Below are 10,420 nucleotides of genomic sequence, written 5' to 3'. Positions count from 1 at the left end.
AAAAATATTTAAGTGTGACTTAAATATTTTTAACTTATGCTAAGGAAGTTGGGCTGCTAATCTCAAGGTCAACATTTCAAAACTACCAGCTGTTTCGTGAGAGAAATATGAGGCTTTCTGCTCTAGTAAAGATTTACAGCCTTGGAAACCCTATACATCGTTGTTATGACCTACTCGAGGGCACTTAACAACAACAACAAGGAAGTATCTAAATTAAATCCTAATTGTTGTTATTAAGTGCTGTAGAGTCAGTTCCAACTCATAACGACCCTGTACAGGGTTTCTTAGGAGTAGTTGTTGGATTTGGACTGCTGACCTTGGGGTTTGAAGTCCAGTGCTGATCCTACAGTGCCACACCAGGAGTGGCAATCCTAATTAGTGTGCATTATATAAACAAATGTGCAAATATAGATTCTCTAGAAGTTGGATTTAGCGAACAAATGTTAGTTCACAGGTTCTCAGTTTAGGACAATATATGAGTTCCACACAAAATGCTTATTTGGAGGAAAAAAAATTCTCCTTCGCATCATACCCCCACTGGAGGAGGTTTCTGAATTTGGAAAGAGAGCGGTTTTAATTTTGAGAAGTCTCCTAAGGTGATTTTGATACACTCCCTAGAATTTAGATCCACACATTTTGTTGGTGATTGAGCTTGTGAAAAGGTCAGAACAGCTGTTTGAGAGGAAAAACTTACCTCTGGAAAATTGTTTAGTCTCCTGAAGAGAAAAAAGCTAACTAAATGTTGTCATGTGCCACTAAGTTGGTTCCAACTCATAAGCAACTGAAACTCCAACAGAAGGAAATGTTGCTTGACCCTGTGCCATCCTCACAATTCTATGCTTGAGCCCATTGTTAAAGCCACTGTGTTAATCCTTCTTATTGAAGGTATTTCTACTTTTTCTTACCCTTTACTGTACTAAGCATGATATCCTTTCTAGCAACTGCTCCCTCCTGATAACATGTCCAAAATATATGAGAAGAAGTATCACCATGCTCACTTCTAAGGAGCATTCTTGCTTTCTTCTGGAAGTCTATGGTATATTCAATAATTTTCAGCAACACCATAATTTAAAGACATCAGTTCTTCTATGATCTTATGTATTCATTAACCAGGTTTCACATACATATGGGGTGACTGAGAACACCATGGAGCACCTTATGTTTATGTCGAAACAAGGGTTGCTCTGTGTCTTCACAAACAAATGAAGTTGTTCTGGGAATTTCTACTGCAGGGATTTGGCAAGGCTGACATGCATTCCTATAAATGCACAAGTTTCTCTCATTATCTTTTGTTGTATAGTTGATTATAGTTTTAGTATGTCAATATTTTTAGGTTGCAAAACTGGCTCCTTATCTTTATGCAGTTAAAATAAAAACATCTGAAAAAAAGAAGAGACTGATATTCAATGATATTGTTGTTGTTGTTGTTAAGTGCCATTGAGTCCATAGTGTTTCCAAGGAGCATCTGGTGAGCTTGAACCACTGACTTGTAAGTCCAAATGACTTTGCAGTCTGACGCATTAGCTCACAGCGCCACACTATTAGTGTCACCTTTTCCGACTCTTAAAATACTGTTCATTGTTAATTTGTTTTCATTTATAAATAAACCACATTGTATTATAAAAAAGGTGTAATGCTTATGAGAGACTGTAGTCTTTGATCTTCATTCACAAGTGCCTCAAATCTTCTTCATTGTCAGCAAACAAGATTGTCATCTGCATACTGAAGGTTCTTAATTAGTCTTTGCTCAACCTTGATACCCACTCTTCTTCCTAATGTCTAGTTTCTTGGGATAGTTTTCTCAGTAAGCAGACTGATTAAGTATGGTGACAGGATACAAGCCTGACATATACCTTCTCTGATTTTTAACTATGCACTATCCCCTTGTTTTCTTCCAAGGGCTGATCTTGTTTTGAATGGATTCTGTATGAGCATAATTATGTTCTGGAATTCCCATTGTTTTTGCAGTATTATCCATAGTTTGATATGACTCACAGTCTTTGCATAGTCAATAAAGCACAGGTAAACATTTTCCTGGTAATCTTCGCTTTAGCCAAGTGGGTTAATGCACCAGACTGGAAAGCCGTTTGAACTGCAAGATCTGTGGTTCAAGCTCACCAGCTGCTCCTTGGAAACCCTATACAGGGTTGCTATGGGTAGGAACTGACTCAATGGCACTCAACAACAACAAATCTTACATCAGCAATCATTGCTGAAATGACTGTAGAATTGACATGCCAGATTGTGATGTCTGCCTCATAGTGAAATGAACCCTGGCAATGAAGAAGGGTACTAAAAGAAAGGAAGACAGGTCCATGATTTTAACAGATGGAAGGGAGCATCTCGCCAGTTGGGAGCTAACATCAGAAATATTTTGGTATATGCCAGAAGGGAGTTTCCTAATCTCTGCACAGATTTTTTTTTCTTTTCTTTTTCCTAAGGAAGACAATATGAGTCCTCATGTGGACATATAGGATAAAGCACTGGAGTGCAAAGTCGTTTTGAACCATAAGGTCAGCAGTTCAAACTCACCAGCCACTCCTTGGAAACCCTATACAGTGTTGCTATGAGTGGAACACACTGGATGGCACTTAACAACAACAACAAGTTGAGATAAAGTTGAGAATGAGAACTCAGAAGGGGTCCTATTGGCTTGAGAGAAAAGGGCAGAAGTTCCCTTGCCAGAGGACCATTGGTGGTAATGTGCCGTGGAATCGGATCGGACTCATAACGGCCCTGTACAGGGTTTCCAAGGCTGTAAATCTTTACGGGAGTAGAAAGCCTCATCTTTCTCCTGAGGAACCTCTGGTAGTTTTGAACTGCTGACCTTGAGGTTCACAGCCCGATTCGTAACCACTACGCTACCAGAGGACCATCAGGAAGTCAGAAAGTCACTATGGTTGTTGTTCCAAGGCTTACTGCCAAAAGCTCCTTCAGAAAGGACCCTGTCAGCTGGGGATGCTGGTTAGGTGGTGGTGAGTGGCACCTCCATTGTGATCAGTAGATTTCAAACCTGGAAGAATATGGCTGAGGAGTCAGGAATCACTACTGCTCTATTTAAGAACTGCTTCTAGAAGTTTCACCCCTGCAGCTAACTTCCCTATACAATTGAGCAAAGGAGGGAACAACAGAACTCCCCAGATGCCTGCACCAGTGGGAGTGGAAGGAGTGAATACTCACTATGGCTTCTGAAATGTTCAAGGGAAGGCCTGAGGTGTTTCTAATTCTGCTCAGGGCCCAGGAGGACTTGGTTGCAGCATGAACTCAACAGCCTACTTCCCCATGCCAAACTCAGTCATCATCTTAGAAAAATGTTCTTAGTCTCTCACCTTCCTTGTGGGACAGGTGGTTAGTCCCACTGAAGGGGAACGCAGCCTTAGTCTTTCTCTTGGGAAAGACAAAGAGACAGGAAATGCAATGCAGTCTTTTAAAACTCCAACTTTCTAAAGGAGAATGGATTTCTAAATGTTGGAGTCTTTCACCCTAGGGGCAGAAGACGGGAGGAGCCAATTGTTGGTTGAAAAACACAATTTGTAACCGTTGCTCTGGGCGAGGGGTGTGTTGAGAACAGTTGGGGAAGAAAAGAAGGAGGAGTGGAGCGGGAGGGGGCAAAAGGTGTGAGGTACGTGAGAAGCAACTAGAAACCGCGTTTCTCCAGACTCTCCCGGGGTGGGGGTTAGAGGGTGGTCTTGCAGCCATCGCATCCGAGGTCGTGGAGCAGCGGCAACGCTGGCCAGAACAGCAACAGCAAGCGGGATGGAGTTAGGACCGCTCGGAGCGCCCAGGTCTCGAGGTAGTATAAGGTTTGCATTCCTTCCACTTGCTGGCAGTTGCGGAAGAGGATCTGCTTTTAAGTGAAACGTACTTGCCACCCTTTCTAGGGCTGCGGCTTCCCCGGGCTTGCTTCTGCCCTTCTCCCTCCTCTGGCTATCGCGCTCACTCTTCAATTTGTGCGCGCCCGTAAGTTTGCAGAGAGCTCGCTACCCGCTCGGAGCAGGGTCCCGGCCGGGCGCCGCGGGCGGGGGCGGGGAGCCCGGGAACCGCAATCCGGAAGCTTTGTGGGCCATGTATATTTCATCAAATGGACTTTGGGTGCGTCGCGTCTCGCAACCGTCAACGCTATGTGCAGTGACATTTCTGACTTGAGTGGAGGAATGCGCGAAGGAAGCCCAGGCGACACTGGTACTAGAGGATCTTCTTGGCGCCAATGCTAATTGTTCTGATTTATGTCCCTTCTGACTAATCTCAACGTCTTCATCTGAAATAAAATGAAAGCGGTGCCAAGCGGGGTAGAACCGCCTGGCCGCTGGTTCTGATCCGCGGGAATCAGGAAATCGTCCTGCAGCTGAAAAAAGAAAATAAAAAAGGATATAGAATAGGCACCAAAAAAAAAAAAAAATCCCTCAGTAAAAGTTTAAGGCGAGAAGTGGCAGAGGCAACGGCGCGAGAAGGCGCGGAGGAGAGTCGGCGAGTGGGGGACGGGGCTGGCAAGCCCTCCCGAAGGCTGCGATTTCATTATTAATATCACTATATTTTTGGAGGGAGAGGCACCTTTCTCATCCTCTCCTCCTCTCCGCCCACCCCAGTTACCTCCCCCCTCATCTACCTGTCAAAGTCACTGATCTTTTGCATTTTGGGAGAGGACGTCAACGGGAAGGAATTTCCCCTCTCGGTCGGTGCAGGTTCCGAGAGGGGGCGACGCGCTGGAGGCTCCCCCCCGCCCCCCGGGGGCCGGAGAAGAAGGTAATTAAGCGGCGGGGAGTGGCGTGGGGGCGCGGGCTCTGGGTCCGCAAGGTCCCCTCCTGCGGCCGGCCCGGCGCGATCCGGACCCCACGGCTGCGGCGGCGGCTCAGGTCCACACCCCCACCCCTCCCGTTCCGCCCGCGCCCGGGAGGAGGCTTCGCGGGAGCAGCCGCCGCCCGCCCGTGCGCCGCCCGCGGGCTCCGCTGCTGTGGCCGCCGCCCGAGGCGGACTGAGCTGTGCAGGGCCGCCGCCCCGCGCCGTCGACTAGGCTCCCGCACAGCGCAAGGGCAAATGGGCCACCCGGTAAGTGCAGCCTGCATCCCCTTCTTCAGCGATCCACGCGTTTCCTCTTTGCCCCTCTGCCCCTGGGCATCCTTCCTCCCTTCAGCCACCTCAGTGCGATCCACAGGCGGAAGGGAAGGTTTCGGGTGGGCGAGGAACTTTGTAAAGCGCCTTGAGGAGGCAGCGTGCAGTGCCTATGCGCGCATACACAACCTGCACACTCTCACACCCACACACATGTTCTCCCGGGTGTGCGCTCTGAGCAGGCTACGTGCCTGTGTGCTGAATCCAGAGCCTGATCGCTAGGTCGGTACCTCCATCGACGGACTGACCTGCACATAGCGCACTCTCCTTCACTCACATACCTGACCACACACAACGCGCAGAAAGATTTTTTTTGTTTTAGCCCCTTTTCGCCAATTGTCTTTGCTTTGGAGGAAAAAAAAAACAAAAAAAAAAAACTTGCACTGTTGACGGCCCCGTGGAACTGGTGGCCACACTGAGAGCTTTTGAAGTCTCCGTCGTTAATCTCCGTTATTGGTGTGAGATTAAAGCATTACTATCCCATGTTTTGCACCTGGGGCGGGGGGAATAGGAAAATTGAGAGAGGGAAAAGAATTGGTTTAGGAATGCTTTTTGGAATATTTTCTTAGATTATTTTCTGGCACTGCTTTAATCGGTTGATGGATTCTGCTGGGGACATCGAGTTGTTCTCCTATATGGATCTGTGGATTTCTATATATAATGCAAATAATACTGAATATTATTGGGACCAAAATAACCAATTAAGTGATTCATACAAGGAAAAACTTGGATAAAAAAAGAAACTGCGCCCTCTGCTGTTTAAAAATAACCTTACCGGGACCTTTTTTTTCCTTCCCTTCCTGAAATCCACTTAAGAGTAGGTTGTCATTTTCTGGGCATCGGAGGAAAATTCCTAGCGGGGATTTTAAAACAACTTTATTTGGAAAAGTCGGAGATTGCATTCTCATCATTAAATCATGTATTTATTTCCAGAGAATAGAGGCATTTTCTCCCCATTCTTCTGTTTACCCGGGAATGATGAATCAAGCACGACATTGAAACTCTTGAGTATTGTTCACCTGTGTAATCTCCTCTCCATCCCTCTGTCCCAATCCAATTACATTCAGGCGCTTAAATATCATTTCAAGCTGTTCTTATTAACGTCTTGGCATGAACATTAGCAATTTGGCTTCTTGTGGATTCAAATTTTTTTTTTTTTTTAGGACAAGGACATAAAGTGATTTGGTAGAAATATTTTAACAAAACTGTAGAAATAGTTGAGTGTACCTTTAATTGTTTGAATGAAGCGAAACAGAGGTGATTCAACAAATGGGGTAACAAGAAAACTGAAATATCTGCAGAAAAACTCAGAACAGCTTCCTCTCTCAATAATGGGGTCATAACAGTTTGCCAATCTTTGAAATGGAAAATTCTGAGTAAGAGTCAGAATTCCACTAAACATATGGTGAATCTGGCAGTCGATTTGCTCTAGAAACAAGGCCCTATTTTATGACGAAAAAATGCTGAACGTTTTCTTGTCTTATAGAAATGATCATCTTAACCAGAAAGCGCTTCCAACAAAAGTATATTTAAATATACTTACTTGTTAAACTTGTCAGAAAAAGTTTCCCAGAATTTCTCTTATTTTATTTTGGAGGAGAGGCAACATTTGTCTACTTTGGCTGGACTTTGAGGAACACCTCTAATTGGTGGGGAGTTAGCAAAGCCGCATTTCTTTTAAGTATTTTGAAATGTGCCACTTTGAATGCCTTACCCATCTCCTTTCTCTTTGCTAAAGGAAAAACAGCTCAAACAATTGTTCAAAATTCTTTTTGAAGATCAACAACTTTCAGTTGTTCATTAAGATAAAATTTGCATCTTTGCATGTCCATCATAAGCATGTGAGGAGGAAATGCATCCAATATTTCACATGTGATGTTATTCCAGTTTATAAGTGGAATTAGGATATGTTTTCTTTGCTGGATGTCATGGAATAAGATATATTTCACCCCTAAGACCAACATGAAAGCATTGGGATTCCATATTTTTGTTTTTTAATTTAATGATACTTCCTATTGCAGTATTTAGGAGGGATAACCTTTTAAAACATTTATAAGAAAAATTGTACACATAGCTGTTTTTCCTATTAAGATTTTTGTTCTGTCAGCTTTCATTGGGTATGTGTGTGTTAAAATGATTCAGGCTAACTGTTTTAGAAGGAGGTTTCCTTTGGTATATTTGTAATTGGTTCATAAACCTGTTTCTGCTTCCATTAATATTCTGAAAAATATTAGTATGTTAAAAATTAAAACAATTATCCATTTAATTGCTACATTCTGTAAGTGTGGAAATCTGGAGAGAGAGTTTTAGAGTTACAAGCACCAAGTTGCTTGGAAAGAAAGAAAATTTTATACAACTCAGCCAATCAATTTAATGTTAATTTTGGGAAAATATATGCATGTGTGTTACGTTCAAACTGCATTATAGCTCAGAAAAGTCTTGGTGGTACAGGGGTTAAAACACTCAACTGCTAACCAGAAGGTCAATGGTTCAAAGCCACCAACTGCTCCTAGGGAGAACGATGTGGATGTGGCAGTCTGCTTCTATGAAGATTTCAGCTTTGCAAACACTGGGGCAATTCTGCTCTTAAAGAGTTCTTAAAGAGTTCCTGTTAGTTGGAATCTATTTGACTGCAATGGGTTTGATTTAGAAGATTTAGAATGCTGTAAAAGAATTTTATTTCCAGAATCCAGAGTTCTGTTTTAAAACTTTAGGTAGGCATAGATTTTCTCAAAATTTGAGACCTTGTGTCTTGAAACTTCTCAATATGAGCAAATGGGTGTTTTGTTGTTCACCTGGGATTGGAACACCAGATTTTTTAGGGTTACCTGATTCTGAAATAGTTGTACGTATTACCCACTCTCCTAACAGCCTAAAAAGTAACATGCTATTTAATTTGTTGAATCAGTCTTTTCGCTATGAGAACAGAGATCTTCCAAATACTAAACTGTTCTTTGGTTTGATTAAGAATCTCATGATAGGCAGTTGCTCATAATACCCAATCAAGTATGAGTAAGATGTCAGTGCTGTTTCAGTACATGTTAAATGCCTTGTATTTTGAGAGACAGGATAGGATAAGAAAAGGATAGAAACAGATGTTTCCCATTAAGATGACTAGGTATTGCAGTCTTCACAACAAATAAGTGCAAAGGGCATTCACTTTATGTTAAAATATCTCAAGTAGCAAATTTCATTATAACTGTGTTTGAAGGTGCTAGTTTTGATAGATTATGGATTCTGTCTGTACCTGTACCCCTTTAGGTTTTTACTGAATGGAATATGAATCTAGTCAGTTTTCTTTTTGTTCCTTCCTATTCAGAAACATGCATATTTATAAAAACCTTAATGCCTATGAGGAATGAGTCAATAGCTAGCTGTCTATTTCAGGTGCCCCTGAAGAGCTGAGTATTTATGTAATAAATACCCTACTACCACCACCCCCACCTTCTAGTTAAGTTATATAATAAAGCAAATGTCGAAAGCCAGCAAGAGTTAGTAGCTTTACTGGCAATATTTTCCCCCTTAGATGTTGTGGAAATTGGCGGTTACTTTTGGGATACAATTATCTATAATTGTTTATCTAATATTACTTTCGTATATTATTTTGGGAAGCTCCTGTTTTGATGAAAGAAAGGCCTTGTGAAGTACCTGTGTAAAGATAATCTAAGAAAAAAAGGAATTAACTTCAGAATCCTGAAAAATGATATAATCCATGTATTCAAAGAGATTTTATACCTCATTGTAGTCCTGATCAAGAACGTCTACCACCTTGAGAGCTATGTCAAAATCTTGTATTTTGACATTGATTCTGCACATTTTACACTAGCCAGAGGCCCATGGAGTACTCACAGCGTATAGTTTGTGGTGTTTCTGTTGTTTTTTTAATGAAACAAAGTTCTTAACACTGTAGATTGCAGGTAGGGACAATGACATTATTTGATTACAGTGGATTTCCAAGGTGTGCAGAGTTAAGAGTTAGAACTAGTGCTGGCCCAGAGAGGCCTTCTGAAGTTGCTTACATTTAAGGGGATTCAGACATCAGAGACAGATACAAAACTCACTTTACTTGGCAACCAGATCAGTTATGGGTCAGAAGGGATAAGCTTTAGAATATTGAATACCACAATATGTCAGTACTGCCCTACTTATAATCAGTTTGCTGAGCTATTTATTGTGCTGACCTAAGTTTAAAGAAGCCATCGATAATTTTAGCCTTGGTGAAAGCAAAGCCAGATGGGAACCAGTGCCATCAGGTACCTAAGGTTAAGGTGTAAAGAGCATTCGAGTTTTACATGGTTTTATTTGCTTTGCCAACTTCCTAAAAACATTTTAATAACAATTTCCTGATTTTTGATATAAACGTCTTTTCAGTTATGTGTCATGGAAATTCATAGGGTTAATTCCATACTCATTTTAAGTCCAGGGTTTTCTTTTGAGTGTTTATGGTACTGGAAAGTAAGGAGACTCAAAGCAAAGGCGAAATAATAGGTGACATTACCAAATCTAAACATCAGAGTGAAACATCAAATAATTCTGTTTAAGAATAGCTTAGTGACCCCTCTGCCCATGATTTGTAAGATGCTGTGGTCAATATCTTTTCCTGTGTCAATGGGAGCTCATTAAATGTAAATTTTGCAGACTAACTGAGCCATGCCATATTAGTGCTTGCCAAAGCTTGACATTTTTAATACATTAATAATATGTCTGTAATGTAATGGAAAACTATTAATCACAACTGGTTATGTGCCAGAAATTTAAGCTATAATTGGCTGCTTCTTGTCAGGAATGTCTGCCGCACAATCCTGCATGTGCCTAATATTCAAATATCTTGCCCTCTTCTGCATTTTTCCTTGTCAGTTCTCAAAATTCGATCAATGGTGCAGTCCATAATTCTGTGTAATGACCATCATTATAATTCTGGTATACTTTAATGAGAATTCCTTACACTGGGATTGTTGTTGTATCAGGAGATACTAAGAGGTTCAGACTTTTTCTTAATGTCCAGATTTTTCAAATACAAATTTATGATCACCCTTCATTTTGTGATTATATTAAAGCAAAATATGGATGAAACAGAGTGACCAAGAATAAATGGATGAGGGAGATATGATATCTATTAGTCAAAAAATACATTGTTGTTGTTAAGTGCCACGGAGTAGGTTCCAACCCATAGCGACCCTCTGTAGGGTTTCCAAGGAGCAGCTGGTGAGCTTGAACCACTGACCGTGCAGGTCAAAGGACTTTGCAGTCCAGCACATATTGTTGTTGTTGGTAAGTCGATTCCGACCCATAGTGATCTTTTTATAGGGCT

This window comes from Chrysochloris asiatica, unplaced genomic scaffold (genome assembly GCF_000296735.1).
Source record: "Chrysochloris asiatica unplaced genomic scaffold, ChrAsi1.0 scaffold00085, whole genome shotgun sequence".
Lineage (NCBI taxonomy): Eukaryota > Metazoa > Chordata > Mammalia > Afrosoricida > Chrysochloridae > Chrysochloris > Chrysochloris asiatica.
This window is presented reverse-complemented; position numbering follows the sequence as displayed.